The sequence below is a fragment of the Falco punctatus genome, assembly GCF_963210335.1.
Source record: "Falco punctatus genome assembly, chromosome: 4".
Classification (NCBI taxonomy): Eukaryota; Metazoa; Chordata; class Aves; order Falconiformes; family Falconidae; genus Falco; species Falco punctatus.
In genome coordinates, this window is record NC_137583.1 from 52,375,897 (window position 1) to 52,391,950 (window position 16,054).

Genomic DNA, 16,054 nt, shown 5'->3' on the forward strand with positions numbered 1-16,054 from the left:
GACCAGTCCGAATCCGGCTCCTGCTCTCTGGGACAGGTAACCTCAGCATTGTGTCACAGAGCCTGGACAAGGTCTTGCCAGGTGTCCGGAGAGTCATGGAGCCTGTTTATGTCACTTGCCTCTGCTATCCAGGCCTGAAGTATCACCCCTGATTATCACAGCACTGACCCCCACCCCATCCTGAGGTGTGAGAAGAGCATCTAACTGAGAAGCAGGAGTTACCTCTTGATTTGGAGGCTTGAGTGTCTGGAAATCTGCTGCTTCTCATACTTGGCTTGCTGCTAAAAAAGGTTCAGCTGTATATTGGTGTACAACTCATGTGGCTTTTGTTTTCAGCTCTTGAACTTCCTTACAGCTTTCTTTCACAAACAGAGAAATGGCTTGGCTGGTCTTTCAGTCTTTACAAAGTCTCCTTTATCAAAGTGGATGGCTTTAAAGAAGTCATTTCTGATTGAAGCTTCCAGCCTGCATCAGGCAAAACTGGAAAAAGAAAAAAACCAACGCACATATATTTTCAGTGTCAATGACTGCAGCCTCAATGAAGTATCCAATTATTTTTAGCAACATATGATTATGGGCTATTTGCCTACTGTCCTGTAACACAGACTCTGAAAGAAAGCATCCTGGGGTACAGCAATGAAATAATACCAGCACTTACACACTAGAAGAAACACAGTAATACCCAAGCTGGTCTTGCAGGAGTGGGGCTAATATCCATCTTTCATTATGACCAGTTAGTGCTTTATATAACTATTATGTTTTAAATGGAAATAAGAAACTAAAGCATGGAAGAACTGCCACCAGCTACCCAGGATAGAGTTTTAAACATGATTTACACAGTAAAATCTGTGTAAGTTTCAATGAGCAGGTGTTCTTTTCTTTGTGTGTGTGGTTGTTTTGTTTTGTTTTGTTTTGTTTTCTTTTCTTTTCTTTTCTTTTCCTTTCTTTTCTTCTCTTTTCTTTTCTTTTCCCGCTGTTGTCCTGGGGACCCAGCCAGGCAGAGTAAAACAGGGCTGTATTTTCCCTTTGACTGTAGGACTGACTTTTTTAGGTTGGACTTGCCAGCAGGCTTGCTGGAAGTCAAAGGTGGTGATCGGTGATTTCTGATCACCTCCTGCTTGTATTCCCCATCTGCACAGTTCCCCAGAAGCTGCTGGAGCTTGCCCTGAGTGTTGTCTGGACCAGGCTGACACATGTCCATGCTCCCTATGCCACCATTGCCTGCAGAGAATGACAAATCTGGCTCAGGAAGGATCCTCCAGCTGGACAAGCTGTACAGCTCATTGGGACAACCGTGTCCCTGTTCCTGAGCTCTCCTTGTGGTGGTGTCTCTAAGGGTGAGGAAGAAGAAGGGGCTTCTTTGGCTGGCGTCCTTCCCTGAACACAGTTTCTGCTTGGTGCACTCTTAGTCCTCAGATTTTCTTTAGCCTTTCAGTCAGTGAAAGAGCAAATATCATCTGGCTCTGGTACAGCAGAAACGGCTTCTGTGATGCTGCATGTGAGTGTCGTATATCCCACCATTCATCCTTAGAAAACTCCCCTCACTTGCCTGGCTTGTACCTCTTCCCCACCAGATTTCCAGACCTGCAGAAGTCACCACATTCCCCGTCCCAGCTCTGTCCTTATTCACACATCCAGCTGCTAGTGGAAAACCAGTTTTACCTGCCGTGGGAAGCCTTGCAACAGCCGCAGGAGCTTTGGCTCAAAAATCAATAGCAAGGCCGGTGCAACAGGGATGGTCCAGGACTGTAAAGAAGGCAGAGTTTTAGATCGGCATGCTCTCCTCTCACCGACCATCGATGCACTTGGAAAAACATGCAAGTATTTTAACAGAGAAGCCTGGAAGGAGATGTTCAGAAAACAAGGCTGAAAGCAGTTTCTTGTGGGCTGAAAACCTTTGTTTTTTCCATTCATATCCTATAGTCTCGTAAGAGCAATCCCCTTTTCCCATGAGTCTCATGTTTATCAGAAAAGCTCTATTTTTTTAAGAAGATAGGATGACTGTTTCTCTGAAGTAGTAAATATGAGAGGATCTGTTCAGGGATAGAGACTTGCTGCCCTTCCTTGGATGCTGCCAAGTCACTGAGCCTTCTGCACAAAAATTTTGTGGTTAAATCATCATTCTATGCATTTTTTTTCATCATAAGATAACTCTGGTTTTATTTTCTTAGCTAATGAAGCCAAATTATTCTTTTCCCCTGCAAGATTAATGCAATGAACAATGTCCTCTTTAGTCTTTGTTAGAAGCTCCCCCAAACTTTGCCATTCCTCCTGTTTTACTCCTAAATAAAAAGGAAGAAACTTGGAAAATGGCAGGGGCAAAAGATGAGCAACAACATTACCACCTCTCTCAGGCAGGGCTAGGGTCATAAGGAAGCTGGCTTGAAGCTGGCATGTTGCAGGGAGGGACCAGAATAACCCATCTGCTCCCCTCCCACCCCAATTCCAAGGGAAAGCGTTCAGAAAGCCAGCACCTGGCCGCCTTGCTTCTGCCCACTGCTGGAAGATGACAGGAGAAAAAGATGCACTTTGCTTAAGAAAGTGGCTTCTGGGATCTGCCTGCTCTATCTGCTAGCACTGCTGGTGTCCAAGGCACCTCAGGTGTAACGGGGCGCCTGTGCTTAACCAAGTGACTCAAGACCCTAAAGTTAAATGAAACGGCTTCTGTCTTTAAAATCAGGAAAGGTGGACCTGAATCCTACAGACTAAGGAAGGTCTGCAATTTATTCTCTCTCCAGTTCTGATTTTTACATGTAAAATGGGAGTTTTTAATATAGAAAAATTTTTGAAATTTATAAATATATAAAATGTATTTGAATATCTAAAATGATATGCATACATAAATTGAAATGTAATGAAATGAGATACATTAAAACAGAAAATAAACATTATAAGAACACAGTAACTGTGATTTCAGCTCTGCTCCCCCTCCTCTTCATTTGCTCATCTCTCTTGAGAAGTAGGTCTAAACGTACATCGTCAACTGATGAAGAAGCATAATTTCTCCAGGCCAAGTGCAATGACCAGAATACAACATTGCTGCTGAAAACAAAAAGCACCTGCCCCTCATTGAGAAATAATTGATTATGACCTAGAAGTGATCACTAGGATTGATATCTTAAATTTCTCCTCTCACTGTGTAAGTGGGCCATGTAATGTCCAGGGGAAGGGCACCACGTCACCGGAAAGAGCTGGGGTGCTGCAGAGAGGGACGTGCCTTGGAGCAGCGTTGCTTTCAAACCTGCTTCTGCTCATTTTCTTTCCCTCTGCCGTTGCTCTTCACCACATCATCTCTCTTTCTCCTCGACCTTTCCAGCAGCTCTTGGAAAAGGAGTGTGGGGCCACAGTGCTGAAGAAAGATGTTCCAGCAGGTGAGATCCAGGATGGGCTGGAGGGGAATAGGGTCAGGAATGAGGGGTGGGAGCCACTCTTTACATGAAACACAGCAGGTCAGTCTTCAGAGTGTGGCTTCGGGTTCAGAACCAGTGGGTGATCCTTTTTCAACACGCTAGCACGGACGTGCCACCACATTGTGAACATCTCAAGGGGCACCGAGGTGCTCTGGGCTTCCCACAGGTGATTACTGAGTGCTCTGAGTCCTGCCATGTGCATACAAGACATGACAGTTCCTGTTCATGATCTGACATGAGCATGGGGCTGGGAGGAGATGCCATGCGCTGCCACCCAGCCACCCATGGGGCCGGCAGGTGCCTCTCCGCAGCGCCCATCCAGCTCCCATTAGCTGAGTGAGACACCAAAGCTGCTCCCAGGGGTCTTGGCTGTCAGTCTGAGTGGGGGCTCTTAGGGAAAGATTGCAGGGTAACACCCAGGCAAACCAGAAAGTGCCTGGAGGAAAGTCAGCAGTAAACATAAGATCTTAAATATAGTCTGCAAAGAGAAAGTGAAAGTTTGGTGCATTTTTATTTTTTTTAATTTTTTTTTTCAAGACTGGGAGACAGTAGCAGCTTCCTCTTCATTTACAAGGAAATAATAACTGACTTCTCCAACAGTCTGTGATGGACTCAGAGAAGGACATTTGCAGCAGGAAGGCGATGCCTACAGGTGGGCACTTGGATTTCCTGTGTCTCAGCTCAAAATTGTTAAGCCGGGGAGAACTGTAGCTGATTTGATCTTGTGCAGTAGAAAAATAATTTAAAGTTGGAAGTGTCTTTCTGCTTATCTACACTATGCCCAATAATGTGACTGCCAGGACCCTGAAATAGAAATGTAATATAAATCTACTGTTGTATTCTTCTGTTTCATTAAATCATCTGGATGTGGAATGGGTGAGCAAAAATCCATTTCGAGTCCAGTGCAAAATCTGCCATGGTGTTTTCAGATTCTTTTACAGGTCTACAAATCACTGGCACCAGCTGTCATGTGAGGCAGTTTGAAGTCAATGAATAGAAGTTTTGAGAAGCATTAGAAAGTTTGTGTCTGTGGCAGGAATACTTCCTCCTCCTCCTTTCTTGAAACTTTTCAGTGTGGGAATTAGATTGTCTCCAGAGAAGGTCAGAGTGGGGACAAAGGTACATGACTGAACATATTTGAGTTAGGAAAGCATAGGATTCAAATGGGAATGCCAGAGCTGAAAAGTTAATTACCATTTATACAGTATGTCCCCCACATTGCCCAAAAAGAAAAATGCTAGGGAAGCATCTGTGAATATGTAAGAAATAAAAAAATAAGCAGCTAGGATAAGCTTATTACTCCATTGAAATGAGACTCCAGAAGATAAATATTCTGAGGCTTTTTTGCATTTTATTTCTATAAAGCCCGGTGGTTTTTTTAAGAAGATACTTCAAAACCCCCAAATTTTACCTAGAGGAGTAGAAGAGAAGACAGTCTTCCAGCCTAAATGGTTCTCTGAAGACAGCTAAGTAAGGAATACCTTGACAGCTGAGATTGCAAGGAAGCCCCAGCTGGTTGGAGGAAGGCAGAGATGCAACTGATCTTCGTGCAGAGGGAAAAAGGAGGATCAGGGAAGGTGCAGGTGACGTTACCCAACTTTAGGTCTTGGGAAGATACTGGAATGAATTAATTATATATTCATAAGCACCTGGAGGTACTAATACGGTGATGAAAAACAGCCACTGTGGATCTGTCAAGAACAAGCCATCTCAACCTCACATACTTTCAATTTTTACAAGATAATGGGATCAGGGAGGATTAGGAGACTGTGTTACGTCTTGGTTCTGACAGAGTATTTGGCACTGCCTCATAAAATACTGTTAAAAGCAAACTTGGAAATATTAAGGTAGTATTCATCTTCCCTATATTAGATGTGCATTGGGTATTTGTTTCTGAGCTAGTCGCCCTGAGGTAGATAAAGAGGAGAGTCCAGGAGTAATTAATCTCACCCAGCTTAGACACTGATCTTGAGATGGCACACGTTAGCTCTGCAGGTGCCCATTTCTCTCCTCTGGCTGTAAAGATAACCCAGGTTTACTGGCTTAGCATTTTCCATCTGTCTTTTAGACACTCAACTTAGAGCAGATGAATCTTGCTCAGTCTAAATCAATGGTTAAACTTTTTTCTTTCTTTCTTTTTTTGGCACAAATTTTATCCTAGGTCAAAATCAGTAATGGAAAATGCAAAGACAAAGCACAGAGCAAGAGGGAAAGAGAGACATCCAACATCTTGACTTTGAAACAAGACAATATGGAAAGAAAAACAGTAATGATCTCATTTAACAGCCTGGGAATCCGCTAAACATCACATAGATACACCAGCATAAAGGACTGGGTCTGTCTCACAGGTCTTTTTCTTTGCCTTTCCCTTTCCCCTTCCTTTCCCTTTTCTTTCTTTATCCCATTCCCCTTCTCTCTCCAATACACCCTTCTGTTCCCTTTCCCATCTTGTATTAATTGTAATAATATTGTAATAATATACATTATTATGTATTTTCACTGAGATCGCATCGGCGTGTCTCCCTTTGTTCTCAGTTCTCAGTTGGCACACAAGGAGAACCTGCAATATCTAAGACACCAGCTTTATTTCTTCCCATAATATATGGCAGAGGAATCCTGTGTGCACTCAGCAAGGTATCCCTGGAAGACTGATGTTTGTAATTAGAATCAAAAATATTTAAAGCCCAGACCTTTCCTCCTTCCTCTGGAAGCTCATCCTAGTTCTCCCACAATGTAAAAAAATCAGGTTTTTTCTTGCATCTAGTTTTTAAGCTCATCTTTCCTCCAGACCTTTTCAGTTCCTGGTCAAGACTGCTATATCAAAATAAACTTGTTTTTTTCATGGAGGACCAGACAGTGGAGTCGGACCCTGACGCTTGCTGTTTCTATGAGGGGTTTTTTTCTTTCTGTCTTTCGTCTTTTTATTTATGGATTTTGGCTTTTTTTTCTTCTTCTTCTTAGTTCATAACTGCTGCTCTAAGAAATGCAGTGTAATAGAAGGTTTTCTATGGGACTCACTGTATTGCTTATGGTAGAATTTATCCCACAACAGTGTTATGGAAGTCAGGTGTCAGAAGCTTCCCAAGGTCCATGCTTAGACACTCGAGATGCACGTGAGGGCATTGATACTTCTCCACAGATTAAAGAGGGGATATAGGATGGCGATTAATCTGATTGTTTTAGAGGCCAGCTTTTGTCAGGTGAGGGAAATGGGGCAATAGACTCCAGGCCTGTGGTGGCTGGGGGGGATGCCCTAAGTGAGCACGCCAAGTGACAACGGTTGCACTGTAAATGCCAATATTCAGCAGATGAATGTCCCTCCTTTGCAAAGGTGGGTATTTGGGTTCCCTTGTCAAAATAAATGCAGCTCATCCTGCGATGAGTTGCATCTCCTTGCAGAGATAACCATAGCTTTCCACTTAACCAAGAGCCAAAGTCAGCTAAATCTGACCTCAAACTCTTAATCCCTTTAATGTTGACTGACACTGATATCGACTGTGCTTGACTAAGTATCTTTAAAAGAAATTTAAGTGCTGTAGCGACCTCGTCCTTCAAGTTTCCCAGAGGGAGTTTTGGAGAGGAGGAGTGGGGAGAAAGGCAATTCTCTTCTGTGAAGGAAAACAGAGTTGATATTCACATTTTGTTTTCCAATTTGAAGAAGATCTGCCTAACCTTCAAAGTTTTATATGGAGTAGGTTATAATTTTTTTTCCCTGTTACTAAAGTAAAACTCAAGCTTTCTTATTCTAATCCCTCTTGAAAGGTTATTTACTGAATTGTGGTTGTGCCCTGAGGATGAATTCATAAATGCCCAGATGCTCTAGGATTTCTCTGGAACTGAGCACTTCACAGCCTGGGAACTGGCCCTTGGAGGTTCTTGGTTTGCCACCAGCAGTCAATAACGATGCCAAGAGCCAGGTTATGCAGAAAAGGGTGAACTGATGGTGTATATCAGGAATGGAAATCCATTTTTTTTGGATTTCCGGAGAGTTGCTTGACTGGAACAATCTTTGCATGATCAATTTTAATGAAGTTATACCCTCCATATGAAAACCACCCATTCCTCTTGGATTTCTGGTTGCTTAGCATCGACAGCAGGGTTTCTCCAGGTTTTTTCAGTCAGAGGTCTGACCAACCTTCTAAGTTAGAGGCACATAGAGAGAAATTGTTCATCTTGTGTTCTCTATTTGTCTGCTGGTTTGAAAAGAAGGAATTGTGATGGATTAAAAAAATCAGTTACTGAGGCCCTTTAGCCAAAAGAAATAGAGTAATTACAAAATCATTATGTTAACTGAGAATATTTTAACTGAGAAAGCTGAAAAGGTTTTCTCCTTTGTAGGAGTACTGACACACTTTGGCTGGGCAGGAATTTCTACAGGAGAAATAGCATGCACTCTTCTGATCTCTTCAGGACTACAGGTGGTTTGGAGAGCATCTGCTGGACAGCTTTCTGGGTCACTTTTATCCATTAATGAGAGGAGAGAGCAGCTCATGTTATTTGCCTTTTGTGTCTTTCAGTTGTTCTTACTGTTTCAAGCCAGGGGCTAGTAAAGGTAAATTCTTCTAGAAAAGCCAAAGAGAACCTCCAACAACCCTCATCCACATCCAAACCAACATACTATTTTAATACATTTGTAACCTTTCCATTTGTGCCTGAGGAGCCTTTTCTGAGATATTTCATGACTTTATTGCACAAGGAAACTGAGCAGGGGGCGGGTTAGCATCGTGAGTGCCAAACCTGGGCAAGACACCTTGCAAGAAGATGTATGAGCTTTTTAGCCATCCCCATCATTGACCCAAGCTTCTGGGTCAATTTGCTCAGAATTGAGAGTTAGATGCCCTGTATAACTGCAATGGAAATATTCATATGTGTGACCGTGCGTGTGCATTTCACCCTACATGTGCAGAACCTGTGCGTAACTTAAGATGAGCTGATAAACCCCAAGGAAGACGTGTCCACAGTAAATGACAGCCCAGAGGGGGCTGCATCCTCAGGTTTTTTTCTCCTTTAAGACAGGGGTTGAACCTGAGCATCTCGTGAGTACCATGATTGGCTCTGTCAGGAGTTCACCCAGTCTGAACGAAATGTCCTCTCTTTCCAGCAGCATCTTCCCCAAAACTGATATATTTGCACCAACGTCTTCAATTTTGAAAGGACAATATTGTTTTTTAATAAAGAAACTCCAAAGATTTTATTAAGAATGCTCCAAAGCAGCTCCAGTGATCTACCCATAGTAAACCACGAGGCTTAGGAGGATCCAAGAATCTGCCACCTTCAGCAGATAGAAGTAGTTGGTCAACAGTTAAGATTTTACCAATTACTTTTTCTGGCATAAGTGCCTTCTTAAAATGGAACTTTGAAAGTTATTCAGCATTTTCTATTGTTCTTATGGTTCTTGTTTTTAAGTTTTTCATTAATTTTAAAACCTTGTATTAGAAAGCAGTTGGGTTGCAGTATAATTCCCGACCATCTTTGTAGGATGAAAACAGACTTCGATAAGAAAATCATGGATTTTTTCCTTCCCTTCTGCAGAAATAGAAATTTTATAAAATAATTAATGAGAAATAGAAAACATTTTGTTTAATAGGTGTGAAACACCAATGTTTTTAACATTTCCCTCAAAGATTCTCTTTTTTTTTACACCTGGCAGCTGTGAATTAGGATTTTCCTTAAACTTGGTTTCTTCGGACAGAACTTGGAGACATCCTCATGCCTCTTTAGCTCGTTCTACACTTCCCTGAGCTGTGTACCTAAAGGCTATCTATAAAATATGCCAGAACACTGTATGGCTACAGCCCATAAACACTTTTTGCTGCATGAGGAAATGGTGGAAGTTGGCTCTTGCACATTTCAACAATGTTACTCAGCCAAGCATAAGAATAAGGGAGCAGAATGGAAAGAAAAAGAGAGAAAGAAAAAAAAAAAAAAAAAGGAGAAAGAAAAGAAAAGAAACACACCAGTCTTTGGAACATTTACTTTTTGCCAGGATTTTAGGTATTTTCAGTTTAGGAACATTTTCCAGCTTCTCTATTAAAAAACCTTTTCTTATTATAAATAGTGCTACTTTAGCAGAAGTGAGTGACAAATTAAATTTCATTTAATAATAAAATTTCCAAATCAGGGATCCCTTTTCTTTCAGCATGGATGTAGTCAGAAACAACAAGGCCCCATCCTTTGGAAAGATGAGCTCTTTGAATCAAAGCAGTTCTCACAGAGATGCCTTTGGCAGTGTGTTCTGGGCTCACTCTCAGGGTGCAGGACTGTGAAAAGAATAAATTTGTGTATTGTATTGGAAGGATCAGTCTTAATGCTATAACTGAACGTGTTGAAGACTAGTGGAGATTTATTATTTTTCTCTCCTCTTTTTCTCCAATTTTCTCCATATGATCCTAGTTGAGAGACAGTCTTCTAGCTTCTCAGCTGGTGGAAATTTATCCTCTTTTGCCTAAGGGGAAAGTAGTAACCTCAGATTAGGATGTTATAGAGAAAAAAATTAAATATGTTTGGGGATGGCTGAGGTAGGGTTGTTCTTAATTTGAGGCAGGGGGTGATCAGATGATGTCTTGAGGTCCCTTTTGTGTCTGTTTCTCTGTGATTCAGTGGTGATGAAGTGGTGCTGGAACACAGGCAGGGAACCTCAGCTGTGGCCAGTTGTACAGCTTGTATACATTTATTGGTTCTTTTAAGTGCCCGGTTGGATCTTAGGGTGGAATTCCATTAAAAAGTGTATTGTTCAACCACTGTAGCAGGAGACCATTTCCATAACAATCTCCTCCTCTATCCATAAGGTTTTCACTTGATACATTTTTAAATTGGTTTGTGTTTTTTCAGGCTTGGGTGTGGAAATCATGGGTTTTAACCTGTCCCAGGACTTGAGCAAGTTTTGCTTCACTGAAGTGGAGGCTACTGGAAGTATTTAACCTTCTTCAAAGCCTCTTTTGTGGCAGGAAGTCCTGTTGGTGATGTTCTGCCATGTCCATGAGGGTCCCCATGGGAAAGCCTGGATATTCAGCATTGACCACAGCCTGAACTAGTCCAGTAAAAGCTGATTACAGGATCCCAGGTGGTGCCTGGTTTGGATCTAGTGAACTAAGCAGTGAAATATCTTCTGGTTTCACATTTTCAGGATGTGCTTATTTCACGTATCAAAGAGTGGGTGGAAGAGCTGAAGGAGAATCTGAAACAAGCTGCAGGTGTCCCAGGAAGCGGGACTTGGTGAGCCAACGAGTGAAACTCTTATCTGCCGTAAACATGAATCAGTGCTCATTAATTCCAGAGCAGCTAAAGGAGGAAGGATTTGTGTGCCTTGCCCTGCCAGAAGCAATGAGATGAATGGAGCCCTCAGCCTTCTGGGTCAATAAAGAGACAAATGACCTGTTTCGTAGAGGTATGGTGAAGAAGGGAATAGGCCACAAAAGATTCATGCAGTTGCAGCTTAAGCATTACTTTCTGTCACCTCTAAATCAAATTTTCTCTCTACTTGTCTAGAGCAGGTCGTATTCATTGCTTACCCTAAATAATATCCATTCACACTAGGAGCAGAATTCATTTTCCAAACTGTAGACAGTATTTTCTAAGGTATCTTGTGCTACCAGCATAGCCGTGTGAGGTTGCAGGTGGGCCACTGGATCTAAGGGAGATCCATGCCCTTTTGGAGTGGCAGCTGGAGGCCAGGCAGATGCCTTGTGGCACTGCACTTGTGAATGGCTGTGTTCAACCCACTGAATCCCTCTGCTACCAGGATGCTGGTCCGTCAGGGAGACGGCAGCTGTTTGTAGCAGAGGAGCCTGGGTGGGAGCTGGAGGGGGCTTTTCACAAGGGCACGTTGTGATAGAACAAGGCATAATGGTTTTATAGTAAAAGAGGGCAGATGGAGATCAGAGCTGAGGGAGAAATCCTTCCCTGTGAGGGCGGCGAGGCGCCGGCACGGGCTGCCCAGAGCAGCTGTGGGTGCCCCAGCCCTGGCAGTGCCCAAGGCCAGGCTGGACGGGGCTGGGAGCCACCGGGGCTGGGGGAAGGGGGCCCTGCGCGTGGCAGGAACTTTAAGGTCCCTTCCAATCTAATCCATTCTGGGATTCTATGATTCTACGATCAGAGTTAGGGAAGAAGCCAGTACTTTGTCCCATTATTATATACACAAAGTCAATTATATACACAAAAAAGAAAAATTTTAATCATATTGCCAGCAGAGTCCTATCGTCTGAGCTCACACCATTTGGGGCAACAAAGAAAGGAGAGCAAAAAATGTTACGCATCGTTGGAGGAGGAGCCCTGCCAAAGAAGTGGGTCCACAGGGATCATGGCAGAGAGACCCAAAGCGACATCTTCGTGTGGCGTTAGCTTGACTCAATGGGCAACATTAAATAAAAGGGAAGCATTTCATCGGTCTCCTCTTGATGTCAGTCTCGTGTGTTGAGATGAAATGTTGACCTTTCTAAACTGAAATGTTTCCCTCCAGGAAAGTTTAAGTATTTTGACTTTGTTCCAATTTGAGAGGAAAACAAATGTCAAAATATCAGTCTCCTTGTGCAAGAGCAATGTCATTGCCCCATGTGCTGTGCAGTTGCATTTATTGCTTTGTTTATTCATCACATCTGATATTTTTTCAGTGGAAAGTTTTAAATGGAGATGTTTTGGGTTGGTTTTGAAGACTGGAACAGACTTTTCTGGAATTCCTTCTCTTCCCCTCCTCTTTTGCCAAGTAATGTGATAAATTGAATCATGTCTAGTTTCCAGATGCACGTGTCTAAACTTCATTCACACAGGAGCATCTATTTGTATACAGTCACACACGTGCAGTGGCAGAGAAGATAACAAAGACAAACAGAACCTTGTTGATGCCAAATAGTATCAGTTGGGAGCAGGGGTAGGAAAAAAACCCCACCCAAAATCACCATGCCAGAAATGGGCGGGGGGGAAATGTGTCAAGGATAAAAGGGAGAGATGATCGCTGCATTTAAACTTCAGCCATTTGACGATACTTTTCTAGGATATTTCAGATGCTTATCTTTGGGTGGGAATGAAAGCCAGTGTTGTCTTCTTTCTCTGATGACTCTAGAGGGAGCCTAGAGGATTAGTTTCAGCTAAACAACTCAATGGCTGACGTTAGGGGAAATTAATCCCATTTTTACTGTCCATCCCCTGCTGCTGCTCAGACTCCAATTAAAGATACTGCATACTCATTAATGCTAAGAGATTTTCTAGTAAGCTAGTAAAGGAAGGAATGTATGATTTTAGAAGATGATAAGCATCAAGATCCTTACTTGCAGCAGATAGCCTTGAAATAAACAGAAGGCAGGCAGTGGGGGACGTGCCACATGGACAGAAGTGTCTTGAAATAGAAAGTTGGTCCAGCATTTCTGTGAGATGTCAGCAATTTTTAACTGAGCTTTGCCTGGAGATAGTCAACTGCTTGGAACTAATCCATTTCCAGAAGAGGTGAATCAGTGTCTAGCAATTCACTAAGCCAGTTGCCCAAGTGCTGGTTGCTAAAAATCTGTGCTAGTTGCTAAATACCTGCATCTCATTGCCTTCGTGAGGCTAGAGTCCACTGGCACGCACAAGTGCGTCGGCACAGGCAGCCCCGAAGGCCTGCTGCTGCCGGTGAGAGCAGGAACAGCGTCTGCCAAGCAGAACATCTCAGGCTAGACCATGAGTCTTGGTGCATATGAGACACCAGGAGTGGGTGAGGGGTGGGGAGGGAAAAGTGCTGCTAAAGAACAGTTTTGTCACTGGGGAGTGTAAGTTGGCCCTGAGTTCAGGCTGCAATGAAAAAGTTGATCTCTTTCCGTCCAAGGGGAGCAGGTCCCAAATATACTCTATTAGGCATAGGGAGAGAAGCAGCTTAGACTGTTATTTGAATGAAGAGCCACATATATTTCCTTGTGCATTATGTAACAATTTTTCCTGAAATAAGAGGAAACCTGTATTAAATAATAAAGAAAAGCTCTTTTTTATTGCATTGGGTTATGGTCAGAGACTGCATAGATTTGCCACCAACTTACTGAATTGGCCTTGGAGGGTTATTCAGGTCATTTATCTTCCTAGGACACAAAGGTCAGCCAAGAAATTAAGCCCCTTGTTTAAGATTTGAATGACTTTAAACCCAAAACACTAAGAAGCCTGCGAGACTTCCTGTAGGACAATCACTTCAGGTGTGATTCCACTTGCATGTTTAGATGGCTAAAACTAGAGATGAGATTCAACGTGAGATTCAGACACGTAAAAGTGAAGGTGTAGTCTCTGCATGGGTTAATTTCTTCACATGGACTCAACCACAAATGAAAGACTCGCTCTTTCTTCTGCAATAGCCACAGAATTCCTGAAGGTGGAAAAGAAGACATTGTGTTCAATAACAGCACCAAAACCAACAAAGTGACGAGTCTTTTTGGTCTTTGTTCACTGATGTGATGCTACTACACAAAGATTAGGCTATCTCACATCAGGTTACATGTCCAGTCAAAGTGAGTGGTCTCAGCTCCCTCTTGAGCCAGTGGCTTTTCCAGAAGGTGACCTGGTGAGGCACCACCCTTTGGCAGAACCTCCAAGCATGCAGTCTGCACAGCTTGCAGAAAGGAGAAGCTTACATTTTAGACAACCAGTCTTCAGTTCAACGAATCCCATGTGGCAGCTTCTGTGAATCCTGTTTTGTTTTATCCCAGTTTTTATTTACCCTAGCTTTTAGCCTGGTTTCTTAAGGCAATGACTTTTTATTAGAAAACCAATAAAAAAACCCCCACTGTTGCCTAACATCTGTGTTGACGATCTCAGTATAACACCCATTTTGTCTTTTGTTACCCAGTGAGCTAACATGTGGGGATCATCCGACCTTCTTGCAGCTGAAGCTACCATGTGCTAGTGGGCAACGATGCATTTTTCTTTCTCATCCAAGGAGGATTTTGGACTGTGGTTCCTGCACATCTAACATGACACCTCTCTATAGCCTACCTGAGAGGCACATCTATGGTCACATCCCAAAAGTGACTCATTATTCTGAGAGGAAGTCTACTGGCAGGATTGAGTAAGGCATGAGTGCTATCCTGATGTCACTCTTAACCTGTTCTTTAAATAAACAAACTCATCCGCTGTATGACTTCAAAGGAATTCTTGTGACTTTTAATTTCCTAGGGATGGACCACTTTGTGATTAAGGCTCTGGCCTGAATCCAGAACATGCTCCAGGTTCATCACTGAGTCTCATATTTGGACAGGTTACTTGGGTTCCGACATGGTTGTGCCAGCCATTTCCTCGCCCGAGCAAAGCACAAGTCCAACTGGCTGGGACAGTAATTTGCCCAGGTCATTGATTCTCTACCTTAGGTTTCACAGTATCTCTGATACAGCTGCTTTATAGCTTTTTTACAGCCTTCTTTTGCAGCAAGTGGGATTCAAGTAAAATCTAAATACTTAAAGACTGGCATCTCATCGAAACTAGTTCGGGCGGTGCTGTGCCAGGGGAGATTGACCTTAGAAACCCACCCTAGCCCAGGAGGAGCCCCACTGGAGAAGCCGATCTCTCGTCACGGTCCCTAGAGGGAGCCTGGATGATGCTTTGGAGTAGATACGCAATTTCTAGACAGCTAAAGGAGGTGTTCAACCCCTGCCACCTCTGTTTTCCAGCTGGCAGTCGGTATTGCATTGCACTCAGCAAAACAAAACACTCAGTCTTGGAAGCTTTGCAGTTCCACTCGTGTTTTATATATGCTTGGGTGAGAGGCTGCAACAAAAAATAGGTATCATAGGTGAAACCTAGGGGTGGAGGGGACCTTTATATACTGATGATGAATCCTATTGCCATGACTTTGCTGATGTAGCAAAAAAATGAGGCAAGGTAAAAAAAAAAATTAAAAAAAAAGGGAAAAATTCCTTAGACCACTCGTGAATGCAAGAAAAATATCTATCAGTCATATTTAGTTCTAACCTTCCTCATCAAACCAATCAAGTTTATCACAGTTATTTTATAGCATCACACTTATTTAATTTTATTCCATAGGTGTTTTGCCCCTGACAATCTATTCGCTTGTCAGGTCTCTCAGTCCCTGCCCCAATAACTTTTGAACTTGTTGCTCAATTTTAAATAAATTTAACAGATGGATGAAAGTCCTGTAAATACTAAGTTACTGTAAGTTTTGTGAAAATATGATGCTGAGGGGAGAGGAAAAATTCCAGTAAAGAACCACCCCCGAGAGAGAGGCTGCAATGTGAAATCAGTCACCAAACTATAGGGTGGAGCTGCAGGGAAAAAAAAAAAAAGTTTATAAAAAGTTCTGCTGCTTGCAGAACTGTTTTTCTTCTTCTTTCTCTTTTGGTTAAAGCAGAAATTGTTTTCCTACATCCACCCCAAAGTTAAATAAAATTTATTTATTTTGAAGAATGAATAAGCTGTAATCATGCCACTGCATTGTGGTCTGCTGAGTCTGAGTGGACAAAGCCGAATTTAGAACATGTTATAAAAGAAAACTAGAGAACCCAAAAATCCCAATCCTATCGTGAAAATTGCTTAAACGTATTTTTACTATTATTCTAGTGGTCACCTACTTTTGCAATGTTGATTTCAGGAGCTCAAGTTTGCCCAGACAGACGTTACGAACACATGCTCTTGGAAGGCTCTTGAGAAAAGCTGGCTGTAAAAGGCTTCCCTGACAA

At 42.6% G+C, this 16,054-nt stretch overlaps 1 long non-coding RNA gene across 18 annotated transcripts in view; it reads left to right on the forward strand.

Moving 5' to 3' along the window:
• Nucleotides 1–16,054, forward strand: part of LOC308061959 — a 41,465-nt gene that overhangs the window by 8,024 nt on the left and 17,387 nt on the right. For 4 of the 18 annotated variants that reach the window (XR_013927399.1, XR_013927414.1, XR_013927415.1 and 1 more), the window contains one exon: nt 1–16,054. This exon is cut by the window's right edge and continues 17,387 nt beyond it. This is a non-coding gene — a long non-coding RNA (uncharacterized lncRNA). The other 14 variants (XR_013927407.1, XR_013927409.1, XR_013927410.1 and 11 more) reach the window with 14 other exon arrangements.